The 22,769-nt window shown below is 42.8% G+C and overlaps 1 long non-coding RNA gene across 1 annotated transcript in view; it reads right to left on the bottom strand.

Moving 5' to 3' along the window:
- Positions 1-10,634: 10,634 nt before the first annotated feature.
- LOC139755295 (uncharacterized) overlaps positions 10,635-22,769 on the bottom strand; it is a 185,253-nt gene continuing 173,118 nt past the window's right edge. Inside the window, exon 3 of the long non-coding RNA XR_011714070.1 lies at positions 10,635-10,705. This is a non-coding gene — a long non-coding RNA (uncharacterized lncRNA). The remainder of the gene's footprint in view (positions 10,706-22,769) is intronic.

Genomic DNA, 22,769 nt, shown 5'->3' on the forward strand with positions numbered 1-22,769 from the left:
CTAAGCTAGCTGCTCGCCAGTCCAACAGCCCTTAGCTTTTAAATCCAATCAGCAAATTCTCTCTCTCTCTCTCTCTCTCTCTCTCTCTCTCTCTCTCTCTCTCTCTCTCTCTCTCTCTCTTCTCCCTACCAAACTCATCTCCCTCATCACCTTAACTCACCTTGATTTTTCCTTACGACGTTTCCGGGCACCAGTCTATATATATATACACCCCGTACCTCAAGTCTGAGATCAAGTTGCCACGTTGCTTCTAAAGCTATCTGAGTTAGGGTATGTGAGGCCGGCAGTGGTCCGAAGGCCTCCGTATCCACCAACACACCTCGTCCGGTCCGGTACACTCTACAGAAAACCCTCTGTGACCTCTGTGGTGGGCGATAAATTTGCCCGAGTTACCGGTACAAACCAATCAATCAGTGGAGGAACTTCTACAAAAACACTTTTCACATTCCTAGACAGAGCAATCCACGAAGCTCCCAGTGGCTGCAGGTAACGTAATAAACAATTTCGAGTTGGGATATGCTGGCTGTTGTCTGTCTATCACGTTCACTGCTGCACCTTCCGACATCACTGGTAATGTCTTACAGGATCATCCACGTCTGCTATTCTCTCGGGCGTAGAATAATAACCGTTCCGTAACTTTTCCCCAGCAAGCAAGAATGTTCTGCTTCAATACACACACAACTTACCCCAGAACGCTGCTGGGTATTTTTCCCCGGGAAAGGTTTTATATGTCCTCGCCTGTCTCCACCCCTTGCCCGTGTATAGCGGACCATTTATCTCTGTCATCATTTCACGAAAGCAAATATATTGTACGTTTCCTCTTTTTTTTTTTCTTTAAGGGAGCTTTACACGGAGACTAACAGTTTAAAATGTAATCAATCGAGAGAGTGACGAACGGTTACTTTACGAAAACATATGTTTACTTCCGAGCCACGAGAGGCTGGACGATGAATCATGAGACCTTTCGATTCGATAATGAATGTTCTCTGGGTTCTTCGAATCCCCAAAGATGACAGGCTCCGGCCGTCACCTCACACCACCAGTCCACATTTTGACATGCTCAGCACACGACTCACGACTCACCTGTAAGCGAAATTCTACGTCACCGAAACACCAATATTCGTGCTCCAGAACCCTCACTCTTCCTGCTTCGAAACTGTTACGTTTCAAATTATCCAAAAGCAGTGGACTGATGGGTACGAAAGCAGGTATGTGAGGCTACGACGCACATCTTCTTTCGTCTGATTGCTGACAGACAACGTAACCTTGCGCGATGACTCTAAATATACGTGAAACATCCGATGTTCTAAATCTCGTTATGAAACGTGGAATGTCCGATATCTTAATCTAGTTATGAAAGATAAGCTTCTTACAGCACTAAGGCCGCTGGATCCAAATACACTGACAAAATGATAATTACAACTCCAGTAAATATAGAAAGAAAATACACACAAGCAAAGGGATTTGATCATGTAAAATATGTGAATATCCTTTTAATTTGCTTGAATGTGGCTATGATTCAGATTCTACTCAGGCACACAGACGAACCTGGTAAAAGAAAATCCAGGGATATCTAAAACATGAAGACATTATAACTGGTGTTCTGACTCAAAAGAGCTGAAACCTAATTTGTCATCTGATGACGCACTTACGGACGATCGTTTCTCTGGCTCAGTGGTATTAAGCATCTCACGTTTTCAGTATCATCAGCCGGACGCTGTGGAGATCTGACCTGGACTGACCTTGGTTTAGTCCGGCGGTAAAAGATTTCATTTCCGCGCGATACACAAGGTTCAGGAAACAAGGTCTTCCTGCTTCAGGTAACCTCGCAAGCTTCTGTATTATAAGTAGAGGTAGTGTGTTCTTCCTCATTATATATACCACACTGGCTCACACACATCCTCCTCAGAACACATGGGTCATTATGATGAAGCTTTCGTTCCCTCATACTTGGTCACAGACAAATGAAAAATGGGAACCTTTGTCCCCCCCCCCCCCCCAACACATGCCAGAATCGGTCACGACAAACAAGATTATAACAGAGGTCACCACACAGAGCCATCGCCTGCCACACAAGTACAGCTAACGTTCACCACACTGCATGATCCACCTCGCTCACCTCAATGCAACATTCGTATGAAAGTTTGTGCCCTTATAACACAACATCTTAACGCTTGAGAGATACGTCAGAAATATGACTTATGCTCTCACACAACACCTTAAGGTTTTAAAACGACACCAAAATATGAATTATGACCTTCACAATATCATAAGGCTTTATATCGACACTAGAAATATGACTTATGCCCTTAACATCTTCAGGTTAAAAGCAACACCACAAATGTAACTTGTGTGTGAATGCAAAAATAGCAAGTTTCAATCTTCATGTACAATATCGAAAGCTGATAAAAGATATCAGTGAACATCTGAGTCAGAGACAAGCAAGATCTTTTCTTGTCTCACACAGCTTCATCATGATAACATTTCTGCGCCAGGATTATTCAAGAAGTTGACAGAATCACTTGCTGAAGACTCAACACCCGCCGCAAGCCAAAGACGAAAATAAATGTGTGATATTTTTCCTGCGATGTGACAAATGAAAAGAGCAAAGGAAAGGAGAAAAGAAGAGAGGAGGTAGAGAAGAGGTAAGAGGGGAGGTAGAGAAGAGGTAAGAGGGGAGGTAGAGAAGAGGTAAGAGGCAGAAATAAGGAACAAGAAGAGAGGGGCGGAAGGTGAGTGGGGTAGACAAGTAGATGAAGCGGCAAAGGAAGGAGAACTGACCTGTTCCAGAGAGGGGGAAGGAAAAAATGAGGGAAAAAGATGAGTACGAAGAAAGAAAGTTGAAGTATTAAGGAAAAATAAGAAAAGGAGCAAGGCGGGTGAGGAAGAAGTCAAGAAAATGGAGAGAAGGAATGGGTAGAGAGAGGCAAAGAGATTGGAGGAATTAGTCATTCTTAATCAATGACTCCTACGATCCATCTGAAGATCTGCCGTGTTGGTGTGCAATATGCATCCTCGTCCAAGATTCACTTCCAGGCCAGTGTGAACATCTGAATAATTCTTAAGTTCATCGAGGGAGTCTCTAGTTACTTAATACACGAAGCTCGTGTCTGAAAAATGAATGGAAACCAAAAAATAAAAAGTCCCTTTTCAAAGTCAGTTCATAATTCTTACACCAATAAGGAACAAATGGAAATGATCATGAAGAGGGAGAAGTATCTGAGTTTACAGTTCAGGATGTAGATGAACCAACGAACACAAGGAAAATATTCCAACCCATGATAGAAACAAGGGACAAAAATGTAATACCAGTTTCGTTCGACTATTTGTTGAGCCTCGACTGATAAGCAGCTCCTCTTACTATATATATCTAGATACAGATAATAGAAAAGGCAATCCGAAAAGAAAATAAGAGCCACTGTGTTTATGTGGAAGATGCTTTTCCTCCACTCAAGTACTCAGGTCAGATGAGGAGGCGAGTCGGGTTGTAGGTTACGTCGCTCTGGCTAACGTGAGGGAGAAGGAAGCTGTAATGTCAAAGGCAAGGCTTCTCGAGTTTGAAATAGACGAGCAGTCCCACTTCTAATATCAGTTTGAATTAGGGAAGAATCCGAAGTTGTCAAGGAGTTTAGGCATTTGAAAGTAACGCTCATTACGCTGACGTCGGGGAGAGCAGAAGTTCTGAGTTGGGTAATTCAATATAGGAGAGTCGGTGTTCAAGAGGCCCTGTATGAAGGTGCAAGTGCGAGTTCCAGGATATGTTCCGAGGTGCAAAGAGATGGATAATAACAACTAATAACCAGTAAGAAGTGTAACACTTGATGTCCCGAGGTGCAGAAAGATGAATAAAGACATCTAATATCCCCGAGGAAGTGTAAAAGTGGAGAGAGAATTTATAGCTGAAGTTCACAAAAGATCTGCTGGGTGAAGGCAATATCGAAAATACTGCAAGGAGGGGAGACAAGTGAAGTCGACTCGATCATGGAGGAGTTACGACGGACGAGGGATTGTGTGATAGTCTTTCAGAAGGAAGGATGTCGAACCACGGATGAGATAGATGGATTTTGTGATCTAACAACTGCAGTCGAGGGAGGTTTCTGGCGGGCACAGAGAAGTGATCACATTAATGGAAGTACGAAGACAAGACTATTATCTCGAATTATGCTTACAGTGATACCAGCTGACAAATATCGTGATAGCTGCTTGATGTGACACAGAACACATAGCATAGCCAAAACTAACAAAAAGATCGAGGAAGAAAAAGCCATCATTACGTATACAGTAGCCAAGCGAGTCTCTGAGGAGGTATTTTATGAATTCTGGCTGAAAATGAAAGATTCAGAGGCCTCTAGTACGTGAATTGTAGATGCTGACCAAGACGTCTTGGGCCACTACAAAATCATCCCATCCTACAGATCAGAATTCTCATTGCTTGCGTCTTCTCAATTGCATGAAAAGTTTACAGATTGTTCCCTTTGTTACATCTTTGTACTTCTGCAGTCTCCCCATACTAATCTATGAGCTTCTGATGTTATCCACCATTACAAACAGCCTCGTCAGGACCCAAATGGTCTGTTATCGTTAGAATTCCTTTGCATTCCTTCGTATACAACAAAAAGTTCGGTCGTGGTGGGGAAACAAAAGAGAACTGTAGTCTGTCAGACATGACCTTGTAGTTCCTGTAGCACTAACACCCACAGTAAAGATGACGTATTACGGTATGAATGGAGGCGGGTGGTGACCTTACCCAGACGTATTTCTGGACGAACTTTTCCATGAAATGAACAAATCAGTCTCAGTCAGTCAGGAGGTAATATGGTGTCCTTCACCGACACAGTTTCTGACTTCCTGAAGAACACCCTTGATCTCTCCCGTGAACTGGGAAGCTACAGTGACCACGTAGAAGACAGTCTCAACTACCTGTCTGTCCTCCCTCATGATGCTCGAACTACACCCACCACCACCCACGACACACCAGCACCCTGCCAGTAACACCCCATCTTCCACCACACCGAACCATCCACCACAACTCCGCTACCCAGAACATTCCACCACCAACACGCACCACCACCACCACACACTGCATCCCTCCACCGCCCCTGGCAAAATGGCCCTTCATCAGAGAGGCCTCGACCTCTGACTCTAGAGAACTAACTCGCCCGCCAGATTGGTAAAGTTTTAACACTATAAACACAGCCACTCGATGCTCAGACCAACCAGAATTTTCATCGTTTTGGTTTGATCACAGCACACGTTCGCCCATGGAATACCGTCCACCACCAGGGCATATTTCAGTGAGACCGAAATATTTATTGTATAAAGAATAAAGAATCAGTATGTTGTTTGGTTCAGGAGGCTACGTCGTTGTCTGGTCATCACGGGAACAAACGCAAAACGGAAACTATTCCTGGCAGTCTCTAGCTGCCGACAATTTTGTTGTAACAACAGCGTACTGCACAAATAAACTCCTCTCATCGACTTGGTATTCATAAGGTAAAATGTTGTGACAGAGTGCATTTACTGAGGAGGGGGGGGGGGTGATTCGACCATTTACATTCTTAAAAGCAAGATGTATTCCTGAAGAGAAAGAGTCTTTTCTATATCTACTTATTTCAGTACGACGTGTAGGTGTTGATACCTTACCGAGGTAATATTACGCTTATACAGTTGGCTGTAGAGATCTCCAGTTCCCAGAGGAGACTCGGGTTTTAAAGCAACGATGGTAGACGACGTCCGTGAATGATGACAGGCGAGAAACAAAGATGAAATAGCTTCGTTTCTCCATCTCCCGTGTGAGTGATACTTCTCAGCCAGTGTATGCCAGTGAGAGCGGCAGGGGTTGAATTTACCACAGACCACATTATATTTTCTTTCTGTCTCCTTGTGTCATTTTCTGTTACCCCCGAGGGAAACGTCGAGTCAATTCACGGTGATAAGGCGCCTTGTGTAGTGTGTGTGGTGGGGTCTGCCAGTGAAGGGGTGGGAAAAATATAAGGGAATATAATGCAGCCCTGGCGATGAAATTGGGGCCACCGCGTTCGAATTTATGCCACTCGAGGGAAGAGGGTTAAGATCACACGTCTGAAAGGGAAGCTGATGAAAGGATCACAGACATTATATGGAGGATAATATTATCATAGATGGCGGGCTGTAGGAAAAGGCCCTGGTTCCTGGCAAACATTATTCTTCGGTAAAAAGTTTCGTCCGGTGTATGGGAGCGATGTGTGATAATGGTTGACGTCTTCCTCCATGCATTTTGAAATCTTATATATATATATATATATATATATATATATATATATATATATATATATATATATATATATATATATGAACAAAAGGCAAGATCATAAAAGCTACACTGAACCCTTTTTCTCGTCAGGCGAAGACAAAAGGCTTTGTTGCACCTTCGATTGCTTCACTGTGACACCTGCACGTTCAAGGCCCACACACATCATTCACCGCCCACGGCTGTGATGATGTGTATGTGTCAACGTCCTCGAAGTGTACATAAAGGAAGTGATGTTAGAACGAAACAGAGGGAACATACTTAACCAATTTATCGCGTTAAGGGCAGAATGTAGGATGGCAGCGTAGAAGAGTTTCCTCAAATCTGCCTTGACGAGTGTCCCACACTTACTTCTCTTTACAGCATCGTGAAAGTCCTGTTATTCAAGATGCAAGGCATCACTCACCATGTGTACATACTACGGGTGGCAGAGACGACAGTCTATGTAACATCACAAAAGCTGACGGGGACCACTGTACCCAGAGCCTCACCTGTGCATCAGGTAGACGTCCAGGATATTCGGCGAAGGTTGCGGTACAGACGGCCCTCCACGGCACTTTTTCAATAGGTCCTCAGAGAACTTAAGAAAGCTTCTACGACATTGCTACCAAACCAAGGATTACAGGATGGAATGAACACCACCACTTTAGATATGATCCAGATTTTCCAGCTCGCATTTTGATCATGGACCTTATCAATATACGTTCAACTGCGTCACTTATTTATTCAAACGTTCGACAAACCGAGGCAACACAGGATAAGATACGGGTTTAACACGAATGACCTTCAGCGAACACTCTATTGCTAACACAAAATTCTGATAACCCCATACTCCTTAGCACCTCACTCAGCTACATCATGGGCCTGGCGGTGACCTAGCTACTTGCTTACCTGGCTACCGCCCAAACACCACCCTACCGTAGGTGAGGGGTCAGTGTAAGTGTGGGACTGTGGTGGTGGTGGTGAGGGAAGGGCCGGTAGGTACACCTGTGTGGAATAAAAGCCTCACATTTTACTTCTAAACATTACCATCTCAAAGCCGGGAGATCCGGGGCTCCAAGCTTTGATATTCAGTGCTGTGTTAAAAATCTTTCAATATCGTAATGCATTTAGGGGTCGTGATGTTTGTATTGTGGCCAAGAGTGATGGTACGATATATATATATATATATATATATATATATATATATATATATATATATATATATATATATATATATATATATGCAGGAGGGTAAAAGGATAGAGCAAATTGGAACGATGTGGTATACAGGATCTGTGGTGCTTGTTGTGTGGAAAAGGAGTTGTGGTTTCGGTGCAATATACATGACAGCTAGAGGATGGATGGGAGCGAAAGAGGCCTCATATATATATATATATATATATATATATATATATATATATATATATATATATATATATATATATATATATATATTCAAGTCTAGATCTGCACACTTTTAAGATTTCAGAATTAATGGATGCAAAGGAGACGAGAAAAACGTAAGTCACAATAATTTCCATTCGTCATTGTATTATTGCAGGAATCTGAACTTAAGGGACATAATATATAGTCCGTATGCCCAGATAACTTACTCTAAGATCTTAAAGTGTCTGCACTAGACTTGGCGTAATGTAAGATACACTTGGAAACATCTTACTGTTATTCTCAAAAGTTAACTCACAGCGGATTTACAAATGCAAGAAGTTGACCCGTGCGCGTTTCCTTGAATCCACCACAATCCAGAACGGTGACGTTTTTTAAGGAATAGAATTTCTTTTTACATCATCCTTTGTCGTTTATTCATAATTCTACTGCTTGGGGAATCTAAAACTTTTTTTTTCATCGATACTCAGTTGTTCAGTGCAGGTGTGGCGTGTGTATGGATGGTGCCTCTCTAACAAACAAACACACCAGGGCTAAATCTTCCCTCACTCAGGTCTCGATGGTCGAGGTTAGGGTTAGTGTGGGATGAGCTAGCTTGGTGGAGGAGATCTTGAGGCAGGGGAAGAAATTACGTGGATATATATATATATATATATATATATATATATATATATATATATATATATATATATATATATATGTATAAATATACACAAGACCTGCCTGCAGGTGCTAACACCGGGGGTTAGAAGTCACCTTCAACGAGGCTGCATCATCGTCAGCTGACGGTAAATGGTACATTGTCACGAAGGACTTTCTCGGCGTAAACGGGCCCACCTCTCCCATCCCTGGAGTGAGACGCAGCTTGGAAGCTGCAGGAGCCCCACGAAGGAAAAGGGTCCTAAGTTTACATCACAATACATACAATCAGCACCACGATCAAAGACGGCCAGTTATATATTCTCTTTCAAACTGAATTTCCAACGGGCACAATTGACGCACAGGTTCTCCATTCATGCGAGACGTATGGCGATGCTGACTAGAATCTTTCAGAAAGGTTACAATCAAAAGATGATCTTAAGACCATTACCATCAACATCAAAATGGATAACAACCAAGAAACGGACATACCACATAATAATGCTATTAATCCTTGCTTAAGTTAGGCCTGTATAGCACTAGTCATCTTAGTGTAAGTTAGGCCTGTATAGTACTAGTCATCTTAGTGTAAGTTAGGCCTGTATAGTACTAGTCATCTTAGTGTAAGTTAGGCCTGTATAGTACTAGTCATCTTAGTGTAAGTTAGGCCTGTGTGCCACTAGTAATCCTAGTTTAAGTTAAGCTTGTATATTACTAATAATCCTGGCTGAAGTCAGGGCTGTACATTACTAGTAATCCTAGCTTAAGTCAGGCCTGTATATTGTGTTACTGATGGCATAATTCAGTGTACCTCCCACATCAAATGATATCTATCCGTCTCACTTTAATCATAGTACCGGCTCTATTCATTTACCTATATCTCCATCATCAGGTGCATTAAGATACCACATATTCATCCAAGATACGACAAAGCGACTGTAGTTTTCAATATAAGAGCTTTGAATGTATTTACTGCTATGACAACTAAGCTGAGCTGCTACGTGAGGATTACGTCTTCATCCTCCCCTTAGGCGTCCATCACATCCACAACGTCTCCAGAGCAAGGGATCCACAAGATCATTTCTCCTGCAGTTCTTCCACCACTTAGAAACCCTTATACAACTCATCGACCAAATCCCCACATTTCTTCTGGGAATTACCTCTCACTTTCCCTCCTTCCGGCACAAAACTACACCTCCACATCTACCGCCAGTTTACTGCGTACCACACGCACACCCCCATCTGTACTCTGGCTTGCGACATGTTACCGTCACGCGCATGCGTCACTCGGAAAACACGTTCCCCCCCCCCCCCCCCCCCCCCCCCCCCCCCCCCTGCGGACTTTTCCGTGGCCGACCTCAATATCATTTCGTCTCATCACTCTTGATTTCTCCAGGGATGCGTTTTATTTTTATGTCTCAGATTGGTGCAATAAGAGGCGCTTTTAGCCATGCTGGATTACGGGGATGTGGTCGGGTTCCTCATGATCATTACAACAGACATCGTCCTGCAACCTCACTAAAAACTGTGTGTGTGTGTGTGTGTGTGTGTGTGTGTGTGTTACTGGCTTCCGCCTGCAGACTGGAAGTGAAAAATCACCTTTAGGAAGGCTATATCATTGGGAGTACATCCTCGTCAAAGAATTTATCATTACAAAGGAGTCTGTATTTCCCTGCTTCTGGAAGTAGTACAACCTTAGGCTGCAAGAGCCTTTAGGAAGGTCATGGGTACCACTAGGACCATTTCTCAGAAATTGATTCCGAGGCAAACTAACCACCAGCTAAATGGTTGGTGTACTCAGCACCCACACAAATGGGACCGGTTCGAATTCTTGCTGTTGGAAAGCATTGTGTGACACACACACACACACACACATATATATATATATATATATATATATATATATATATATATATATATATATATATATATATATATATATATACGTAAAATTTGAGCCACGAAATAGTTTAAAGGATTGCAGATAACTACTGTCGCAAAATTACTACTTTACGCAAAAACTCAAAACTTTTCCGTCCGGTGGGTAATGCGTCGGCGCTGGAGCAAAGAGTTATCGTTCAATTTTAACGCTGCATTTTGAGAGGTAATCAGACCATTCGTCACGCTGTGAACACATAATGGTCACAGCGGAGCTTCATCCAACAGGCTCGAGCGAAGACATTAGTCATAGGTCCAGCCACGACCACAGACAGTGTAGGAAAAAAACAACGACAGCCCTCACACCAGGAGCACAATGTACGTTAGTAAATCTTCATTCTCTCTGTACTAAGTTAGTCTATACTCAATGCACAAGTACTTTACCCGGGAGGGTGAGCGACGAACACTGGAGGAGGGGCGTCCGTGCCAATGTCATCTTGTCGGAGCGATGCCCTACCTGTAGGAGGTGAAGAGAAAAAATTTAGTTGCAAGTAATAACTCTGACGAATATACTATTTCGTAGCAAGAAATAACTGGTAATTATACTACTGACTACTAACGTAAGGAAATCATAAAGCAATCACAATGTTTAGAAACCAAGTTGACTTTCTTACAGTGGATGATAAGGATATCAAGTGTGGTGTTATTGTAAAGTATTCGCACACGAGAAAAGATCTTCTAAACATCTATGTTCTACTTTACAGGTCATGAATTAAGTTACACTATCCATTTTCTTTCTAAAGATATCTATTATGAAGTTCCCTGTTCCAACACTGCACGATACACCAGATAACCTTTTGGTACAGATAAGACTACAGTTCAGGTCACACACACACGGTGCAGCCGCTCACGCCTTATGGTAGAGATGAGGACATCTCCACGGTACACAAGCTCACACATCAGGGCGCACGTCAGCTGCAGATCACCCATCATTCCAGACTGACTCGTGCCACCAGGAAAGGAATGAGCGAGCGAGTCGTCGAAACGAGTGACTTCGAGGATATTTTACACACTACATGTAAAACTGGTTGCCTAACTCCACCATCTTTACCACCCACAACCACTGCCACCACCACATCACCTTTGTTCGACCAACACGACCACTAAACCACCATCACTACCACAGATGCCTCACCATTATGATCACTATATCTACAAAAACACATCCCCGTCGCTACAGTTCTGCAACGACCACAATTCTTCCGTAACTCTGCCGCCAACACAACTGTGACATATTACCACACACAACAAACCCGTACGACACCATCAATTACAGGCATTGTCACATCGCTTGCGTCAATTTCTTGCATCGATCTCCTGATTTCCGTCATTTTCCTTCGCAAGCTCTGTCACACACGAGAGCAGAACCATCGGGATAATCATTGCGTTTCGTCAACATAAATAAGCAAGATGGCGCTGACTCATCTTTACATTTCTCCACCAAAAATTGTAGAAAGGCAAGTGTGCTAAAAAGCCTTAATTGTGCGCGCTTATGATTACCGCGAGGAAAACTGACAATGTACACCACAATGTACACCACAATGTACACCACAATGTACACCACAATGACATAAGAGAGTTCAGAGAACTCTTAACGTCACTGTTATTGTACTGTGCACCTCCCTCTTCATTGACTTCGTTATGTACACAAAATTTATAATGATTGAATGCTACAAAGGCCATGACGAAGATGTGTCCGCGAGGATGTATCAGGCGAGCACATGAACACATGTGGTATGAATGTAAACAGAACACATGTCTACTATTATCAAAGGGTGAATATAATAAATGTGGACTTCACTATTATAGAAAATATGTAACTATCTTTCATAAACACACCGTTAATTATTTCGAACTATATTCAAGTAAAAATTTGCTCTCAAGATTATAAGACGACACAGAAAACTGATGAAAACTATCGGAATCAAGACGAACGATTTCGTATTGTTTGATGGGTTGCGAAACTGACGCAAATCACCAAAAAAAACGTCAAGAAGTCAGGTGATTGACGCCAAAAGCGCTAGTGTGACGCCACCTTAAGTCACATCACCAGCACACAACCGCTACACGATGCTATATTGATTCCACATCCACCACCAGCATAACTACACCGCCACCACATCTCCAACACTATCGCCACCACAAGTCCCACTCCACCAACTCAACCGAAAATGTAATCTACCACCACACCTCCACATTGTTTACACAAACACCGAAACATTAAAACCACGAACTTCTGCCACATTGTCAGCTAAGACCACCACAGCACGAACACAAATGCCACATCTCCACCACAACTGATGCACCACCACAAGCAACCAATCAACTACAAACACCACATCATCGTAGCTGCCATATCTCCACCACTACAACTTCCACATCATATCCACAACAAATACACAACCAGAACCTCCACCAAAACACCGACTACAACCACTATAACCACCATTGTAACCTCCACACGACCCCGTACAACTAACACATCACAACCCAGAACAGTGTTCCACCAAGAGAGATACAACACAGCAACCACGACAACCGGCACGTCATCCCCACAGCCACAGCACTACCACCACAAGAACCACATCTCTACCACAACCACCAAATCAATAACACCCGTCGTCCCACACACACAATAACCTCCACACTGACCCACCACAGCAGCAACAACCGCCACGTGAACCTACCACCACCACAACCACAACCGAAGCCGTGGGCCAATCAGAAATCCTGCAGCGGCCTCGTTAACGAAGCAAAATGGTCAAGTGGAACGCCTTGCCACCTGCTTCACCGTACACACAGTTGCCAACGTCCGCCAAACTCGGCCCGCTTCTCCCCCAACAAACTTATATCTCCCCAAGCTACAAATAATTTCCCTCTTACGTCTTGCACAAGTTGATATGAGCCGCTTCCTGAAACTTACTGTGTCCGACTAAGTTCTAAGTTGCATTCGGCAAGTTGTGTACACGGTCGTGGAGGAAGTAGAAGTGCGGGAGGGTCTTGGCGGCGCTGTATAAACACACTCAGGTGGATTATTGGATTATAGTCTTGGGTCAGGCAGGGACCGGCTCCCTCCCTACTCCATCACGTGTAGTTCTGCCTGGCCACGGGTCTGGTGGCACAGTGGAGGTACAGTAGTAGTAGCAGACTATTGTAACTATAATACTTGCTATAGTTGTAATAGTAGTAAAAGTTTTGGTTGTTGTAGTAGTATTAGCTGCAGTAGCGGTAGTAGTTATGTTGTATAGCAGTATTGTAGTACTAGTTACTGCAGTTGTGGTAGTAGTAACGACGTGCTATCGATAGACTGAAGCGGAGGTACGTACAGAGTGACGTGGTAGAGAGTAGATGTACACTGAGCCTTAATCACAGGTTTCATCATCATCAACCTACGTTGTGATTACGTTTATTGGACTCCAGCTCACTTCTCTCTGTGACCGAACTCTTAGAACACGTCTTTCTTATACCGTCATCAACTGGGCAATTAATATGAGTGCTCTTGAGGCGAGTCGTACACACACTTCCTAAATATATCACTTTATTCATAATAGCAAAGAGATATCCCAGAAAAATACACACACGCCCAGTCTGTGATATTTCCAAAATCATATACATATATATATATATATATATATATATATATATATATATATATATATATATATATATATATATATGCTCTTTCTGAGGGAGAGTTGACGCAAATTTTACTAACGAACCTCCCGCCTCATATATTGCTACCATTTAATCGGTTGTAATCCCGGTGAATGAATGTCTAAATTGGTTGAAATCCAATTTGTTGTTTGGTTAAAGAATGTGTGGGTACCCGGCCCTTTAGGAAGGTCTAGAAAATATCATGATCTGTTTTCGATGTTTAAGTCTATCAAAGCGGATATGATAACAGTATTGTCTTTGTTTACGAAAATGATATATCAACTTCTAATGTCCGTTTCACATCAAAATGATACATAATAACGCAAGTACCATGCAATCGCCGTCCTCACTCAAGCTCCAGTCGAGACATACGATCATTTTGAAACCACATTCCCGAGACATACACGAGGTACACTTTCCCGTCTACGTTCTAGACATTGCCCAGTTCTACACCGCCACTACTAGACACCAGTTCAACAATCTGAATACCTTTGATGCTCATGATGCAAGTAACCTAACGAGGACACTGAAAAGGCTGCCAAGACTGTTACTGTGGTTTAGGATCCTCATGTCCCCTACTGGTTGGCCATAAGTAGTACAGTGGCTCGCTCTCACACGGGTGCTAAGAATGTTGTTAATCATCTCAAGACAAATCGGTGATTTCTATACATCAGAACGAATGATGCACACGCGTAAATCTTTCTGATCCATTTTCCAATCTGTGCACGCAAGAGGCGAACCTGGATCACGTGTATGGCAGACAGCCAGTCTTTTACACATGATATTTTGAAAGCAAAAGAATTTTCGTTCATATAGCTCTCTCTTCTCTCTCTCTCTCTCTCTCTCTCTCTCTCTCTCTCTCTCTCTCTCTCTCTCTCTCTCTCTCTCTCTACACTGGAAGGTGGAGTTCACAAGATATGTGGAAGGTTCTGCGAAATTTATAATGAAGAACTAGGAACGTGGTATCAAATACATGAGGAATGTTGAAAAAGATGTCAAAAATCGAGAGAGAGAGCTTAGGTTGGGGTAATGCGGAGATCAAAGCGGTACTTACGTAGAGCCGGCCAGCATTTCAGTGCAATAAAGGGAAGAAATGAGAGCACAGCGGAAAAAAGAAATGAGGAACAAAGAAATGCTGAAAAGAATACTGTGGACAACCAGGGCACAATTCAAGTCTCTTCCATAAATTCATCAGGAGAAAATTGTTAGTTAAAGCACAGTTAATCAGGCTTAAGGATACTGAGAGAGCTGTAAAGGATGATGTGAAATATATGCGAGGAGCTGCATCACAAATTTCCAGTGTCTGCACTCTGGTGAATACCTGGTGTAGTCTTCAGGTGTCTTATATTCACATAGTTGGGTCGTTGGTCGACCAAGCTGTTAGAGGCCGCAGCCAGCAAGCCCAACATGGTACCCCACGGCCTAAATATACCTAGTCTGGTTCACTTTGTAAGTGAAAGACACAAGAACCCCAACTCCGGTGACATGGGACGGAGAGATCTTGGAAAGCACCGAAATATCTAGAGCTTTTGCCTATATATGGCTCCTGGTCCTGATGAGGTATCTTAATATGCACCGAAATAACTGTGTCGACACGTATGACAAGCCTGGAAGACGAGGCAAACGTCAACTTATCATTAAGAACCGAGGCCGGGAAGATGCGATGAATTACAGGCTTATCAGATCTTACACTTTACTCGTCGCACGTCTGTCGCAATTACCTTACTCGTCGCAGGTCCATCGCACTACGAACCTCACTCGTCGCAGATCTACCGCACTTTGTACCACACTCGTCGCAAGTCTATCGCACCTTAAATCTTACTCGCCGCGCATGAATCTCCAATATAAAAAAAAGATAACATCTGTACTAGAAAAAAAAATCCGTGATAGTGGATCGATAAGCCCCGAGTCCTCTCCATTCGTCGCATATTAGTTCGTGTCGAGGTCCAGACTCCAGGCCTGGCTTCCCTCCCAGGGGAAATCTCTCTCATGCCTCCCTCTGGATGAGTGCTCTCCGAGTCTGCCTGTGAGATTTGTGTGGGAGGAAACGGAAATATGATATCTGGCGAAACAATGGAATTTATATGGAAGATCAGTCGACAGTCTGCCGGCGTCAGTGTGGGCAGGGAACAAGTACTGGTAAATAATGAGATAATGAATGCATGAAAAAATGGGACACACGCTATCATGCGAACGACAGTTCACTGTATTTCATGGTACCTTTATGGATCTTTGCCATTTAAGATATTTCATGACTATATCTTTTCCTTACCAATAATATATATATATATATATATATATATATATATATATATATATATATATATATATATATATATATATATGTGTGTGTGTGTGTACTAAAATCTGACGTTTCTAAGCAGCGCACCTTTGTCACTTCCCTTTGATAAAAACAACGTTTTCTTCTCTTTACTCTGTGGATTAATACAGTGTTCTGCACGTTCATGAATGGTTCATCAGGCCGTTGCGGACTGAGAACATAACGACTTCCAAATTGTTTCTGATGCATCCAACCAACCCAGGTGTAGTTAACTCGGTCACAGCGGAGGTGGTAATTCATTCACGAGAGCGCAAAACTACTTTGCATAATCCACACCACTTGGATCACATTGGTCAAGAAGAGGGTTAGCTCCTCCGTCAAATACATTCGTGATGGGTGCAAGTGTAATATTTCTTGACGTCTTCATTTTCCCTAACGATAAGAAAAATGTTCCCTTTGCGGCCAATCAGTCAAGAGGCGCGTCTATCATTACACCAAAGTGGACGCACAAATTAGAAGGCCCAGCTTGTGTTTCGCTCCCTCCCGAATAAATAACTCGAGCGAGGTATAACAGCCAGGGAATTAAAACTGCCAAAAAACGTGTCATCGTCCGAGGTTTGGCTCACAGTGATGGCCAAACACTGTTACCAACCTTTACCAAGTGAAGCAGTGGACTGTTTATTGCCCCTAACACTGTCGCAACTGAAGGAAAACGGTGGACGGTGGTTCACCTACAACACCAAACACGTGAAAAATATAATTAGCAAAAAACAGATAAACATATAAACTACTGCCATTTGGAAACTTTAGCTGCGAAAATGAAAAATTTGCTTAGGATACTTTGTTCGACCATTATCAGGAAATTCACTCAAAAATTCCTCCTCCACGACATCATTTGTTAGGCTCTCCAGAGATCCGTGTGACGTCAAGACAGCGCGTCTAGGTGGGGGGCAGGTATACTGTATTCCCTGTTATTTTCCGACCAAGATAGCCGGCGATATTCATCAAGCGCTCCTTCCCCTGGCGAATTACTCCCCTGAAATGTTTCTCTCAGCATGAATATTTACACTATGATTCTTGCCGTCTATTTTTACGTACGTGGGGAGCAGGGAGGAAAATGCTTCAAGGTATCAACAATTTTTTATCTTCCATTCTCCCTCAAAATGCTTTTATAAACATGGTACTCGAAGCTGGACCTCAGGCAACGAGAGATTTAGGTTGAATGAGGAGGAGTTCATCCTGATGGTAATCTGTCATGACGTATTCATGATATGTCATGTTACCAGGAGTACCGCTGGTGCTGGTGGTGGTACGACCCCAGCTGTGGCTGAGGTCGTAACGGGGGGTAGTGGTGATAGCGAATATATCGCGATGATGACACACTAATGGTGGTGGAAGTGTGGTGGTGGTGCTGGTCGTCTTGATGGTGGCGGTGATAATGGCACTAGTCACAGCGGTAAGTGTTGGCGGAAGTGATGGAGCCGATATCAGTGTGTTGGGGAAGGTGGTGTTGGTGATGGGGGTGGCAAGGGTAGTGGTTCTCAAGGGTTGTGGTAGAGTTGTGTCAAAAGCTATGACTCTGGCTGCTGGACTAAAGATGCTGCTATGATGATGGCGAGGGTTAATCATCGTAGATAGTGATGGTAATTAGGAGTAATGGTGACGGTGGTGGTGATGATAGTGACAGGTCGTTAGTCCTCAGGGTCACTGATGGTAGTAATGACTTGTGGGACTGCCGGAAAGTGAATGAAAATACTACCAGCGTTGTTGACCATGGTTTGTGTTGCACCTGTGGGCAATTTCAAGCATCTGCTGCAACATTCTCTTCGTCATGTCGAGAAAGATTGATCAAGTCACAGCTCAAGGAATGGTTGAAGTGAAATGAAACATATTCTCTCTCTCTCTCTCTCTCTCTCTCTCTCTCTCTCTCTCTCTCTCTCTCTCTCTCTCTCTCTCTCTCTCTCAGGTGGATCGTTCGATAACAGTTCTAACAAAAAAAAACTACCACCTCAATCACCTGCAAATGCTGTATACGGTCATTTTCAATTGGTATTACCGTTTAAATCCCTGTGGGTTACCTGTTGTGACAAGCCGAAGCAGAGAGAGAGAGAGAGAGAGAGAGAGAGAGAGAGAGAGAAAGAGAAAGAGAGAGAGAGCGCGTCGTGTTACCGGGCCATACAAACAACAAATGAAGGAACTTATGACCCTGTGAAGGTATATGACCGACTCCAGTGTAGTGTATACATAACTGTACTACATAACAGCGCTGACTTCAAGGTTAGTTGGGCGAGTCCTCATAACAAGGGCACACTAGACGGCAGACACGACTGGCAAGCATGCAATACGGGATTACTGAGCCATGAAATGAACGTATAGTTACAGATGGGATCATACGTGAGGAATGATACGGTAGTATGGCAAGCAAACGGTATTTCACTGCTTACGATGATATTGTGTACAACAATTAAACAAAACTCGGGTAGAGAAACATAATGACTTGGGAATGTTCTTACTAAGTCTGAACATATACGAAAGGTAGACGAGTTTACACTTGATAGGTGTGTGAAGATGGACTGTTGGTGGTCGAACAAGATGAAGGATGTGATTGAATGATGTTTTTGAGAAACTATGAATGAAAATTGCCTGGCTACCATGAGTATCATTTTACGTGAAACCACAATATCATCTGAATATCCTAATCAAAGCTAACTTATATATACACACACCAGCCAAAGCCAGGTACCCCCAGGTACCCATTTATCGACCAACCCGGAGAAGAGGATGAACAGGTGGTTTGGCTGTGGGCCGACTGCCACGTCATTACAAGGCCGTCGCCTTATACCACATACAATGCTGCATGTCATCATTCGGAACATCTAGGATCATGCGTACTTCATTAGCATAACGTATTCTCACGAAAGAAAAAAAATGCGAGTATAGTGTCTCCTGTGTAAAAATTTTCGTCCTGACTCATTTCAGCTTCAATAAAACTCGGCCAGTATTGATATTAAACCTAAAAGTGTAGCTAAGAACGCAAGAACAATTGAATTTTTAGTGCTCGAGAAGATTACGTGGAAATGAAAAATGTGAAATTCGTATGTGATAATGACTGTGATTTACACTCGTGTTAGGTGGCACATTACAGCCGGGAACAAATATAAACCCAGTTTACGTCTCACGCGGCCACACTGGAATTGAAATAATCGCAACACAAACCCCATGTTTCATGCGTCGTAAAAGAGGAATATCACGTCGCAAACCTACGATCATAGATGTAAGGAAATGCGAGACAGTCATCTACCACTGTCCCTCGCATTAAGCCTCGAGGGTCCGATAAGGTAAAAGCCAAGCAGTGAGGTACTTAGTGACTACCACAAAGCTGAAGATTCGGTTGGGCTAACAAGACAGCGAGCAGTTCGGAGTGGCCTGTAAATATAACATTAGAAAAAAACAAATGTCAAAGGTTTTCCAGACAGAGTATTTCTGTTACAGGTTTCTGTTGCTCCAACTTAACGGTGATGTAGGGAAAGTACTAGAAACGACATAGCTATACCGTTAACAATTCGTCCACTGTTGCGAAATACCTACTAACTCTTATGCCATCACTTCCAAGTCCCTATGCCAACACTATCGATTCCCTATATCATCACCACAAACTTCCCATACCAACATTTCCAACCTCCTGTATATTTCCTTCATCGATTCTTTCATACATGCTTAACCTCGTCAGTGAGACGGTACCAGCCTTGAGCTGATAACTAAGCTGTTAGAAGGTGTTGTGTCTTTGTTATCTATACTGTGTGATTTCACTCCCCATACAGTCTCTTACCACTACCACTCATGGTGTGCTCACAGCACGAGCTCGCTCTTACTCTGCATCCTACACCAGCCCGTGTGGTGTGCTTCTAGCTGTCTTTCCTCCGCCACTCTCACATGTACCTCCCTGCATCTCGCCCCTTCTGATACACCAGAGCAGCCAACAGTATGCCACCACAGTCATCATGTGTGGCCTGCATGATGACCACTTTGCTCTCTCCATCAAACCATGTGTTCTGCACTACACACACAGACACACACACACACACACACACACAAACCCACAGTGTGTGTGCGTGTGTGTGTGTGTGTGTGAATGTAGTACGGCCCCACAACCTGTAAGGTGCGCAACACTATGTGTGCTGAACCACATTGTGTATGCTGCACCACACTGTGTATGCTGCACCACGCTGTGTACTCTGCACTACACTGTGTACTCTGCACCACACTGTGTATGCTGCACCATCCACACTCTCTGTGTTCCTCATCACGTGAGGTTTAATCACCTTCTACACTTGATCTTTTAGCAATTTCCAGGGGCTGGTTCACTGAGGTCCAGACCATCTTAAGTAGTTTCATCATCATCTCCAACTTTTATAACCAACTTTTTAATATCCTGTCTTGGTCTCAAAAGAAGAATTCATCAAAAATACGTTAGCCACGTCTGATGATAATGATATGGCCATTTAACTTGACCAGCCTCTCCTCAAAGTCTTCATTTTATTCAAATCTAAGTTTTACAAAATATATATATATATATACATATATATATATTATCCCTGGGGATAGGGGAGAAAGAATACTTCCCACGTATTCCCTGCGTGTCGTAGAAGGCGACTAAAAGGGGAGGGAGCGGGTGGCTGGAAATCCTCCCCTCTCGTTTTTTTTTTAATTTTCCAAAAGAAGGAACAGAGAAGGGGGCCAGGTGAGGATTTTCCCTCTAAGGCCCAGTCCTCTGTTCTTAACGCTACCTCGCAAATGCGGGAAATGGCGAATCGTATAAAAAAAAAAAAATATATATATATATATATATATATATATATATATATATATATATATACATATATATATATATATATATATATATATATATATATATATATATATATATATATATATATATATATATATATACTTTTTTTCATACGTATTTGCCATTTCCCGCGTTATCGAGGTAACAGACGACTGAGCCTTAGAGTGTAAAATCCTCACTTGGCCCCCTTCTCTGCTCGTTCTTTTGGAAAAGTAAAAACATGAGAGGAAGATTTCCATCCCCATCGCTCCCTCCCCCTATAGTCGCCTTCCACGACATGCAGGGAATATGGATATCTTCCGTCATGAAGATCACAAATGAGACAAAAATATAAAAAATCTTTTCTCCCATCTTTCGCCAATGGGGTTAATGCATGGATGACAAAAAAAATATACGAATTCTAACTATATCACTTTATCTCCACCACGTATACTGACGACCATTTTTTACGATGTGGTATTTAACATTTCTTTTTCCTTCTGTGTGTGTGTTGTTGGTCTTGTATATTTCTCCACTTCTCATACTCGAACCGATCTTTTAAATGGTTCGTTTTGAATATAGCGGCGCCTCTGTACCAACCTACACCAATAGGGGGCAAAAATATATATTTCAATATGCGGCAATAGAGGAAAATTTTATTTGAGCACGAAGCGGTACAATAGAATTCAGAACGCGACAATATAAGACATTAAAATACTTGACAATAGAGCTCAGTGTGCAGCAGTTTACTAATGGGTAACACAACCCAAGCGGCCTCCTGCCATACTGGTTTGCCGCTGTTTTCTGGCGATGTTGGAAACATAAATGAGTAAATGATTTTCTAAACATAATTTTCTCCGGCATTAAACATGAGTTAAAAACAATCAGCGGCATTTTGTGAAACTCGCAACACACGCCAGACATTTTCTCCCACTATAACGGGAAAGGATGTATATATATATATATATATATATATATATATATATATATATATATATATATATATATATATATATATATATACCAATTTTATCGACAAACCCTTAGTGGAGGATGAACAGCTAGGTTGACCGTGGACCGACCGGCAGCAACCAAGATTCGAATCTCTGCGCTCAACACCGGGCGGTTCGGAAATGGATCACGGTTAGCAACGCAAACTGCTGCACCACGAAGACCCCCCCTCCCCCCTCCCACCTCAAAAAACAAATTATACCTCACCCTTTCGTTGTCGTGTCGAAGCAATCATCACATCTCAGTACGAATACACAGAACATACGGACAGACACAACGACCTTGATCAAATACTTATTGTGTTACTACTTATCACAACACGAAGCTCGGATATGAAAATCATCCCAAAGGGAACAGGAAGTTTTATGCAGTGTATCTGCCTCCGTACCATCGTGTTTTTAAGCTTACATCAACGCAGCGAGGTGTTATTAATATGCCTTCCAGCTATTTCCGTCATGTAAATATTCTGTAATGTCAATTGCATTTATAGATGTATAAAAGCATAACAGATATAAACATCGAATAGCTAACAAGAAAATCTACTCTCTCTCTCTCTCTCTCTCTCTCTCTCTCTCTCTCTCTCTCTCTCTCTCTCTCTCTCTCTCTCTCTCTCCTAGGCAGTAGGTGTCATGCAGTCATCGACCGGGGTCAGTCTGGTACCAGTACTTCTCGCTTCAAGCAGCGGGAGGGCTAGCTATGGCGGCGCAGTAGCTGTTCAGTGTCACCTCTATTACTACTTTATA

The sequence above is a fragment of the Panulirus ornatus genome, chromosome 19 (assembly GCF_036320965.1).
Source record: "Panulirus ornatus isolate Po-2019 chromosome 19, ASM3632096v1, whole genome shotgun sequence".
Taxonomy (NCBI): domain Eukaryota; kingdom Metazoa; phylum Arthropoda; class Malacostraca; order Decapoda; family Palinuridae; genus Panulirus; species Panulirus ornatus.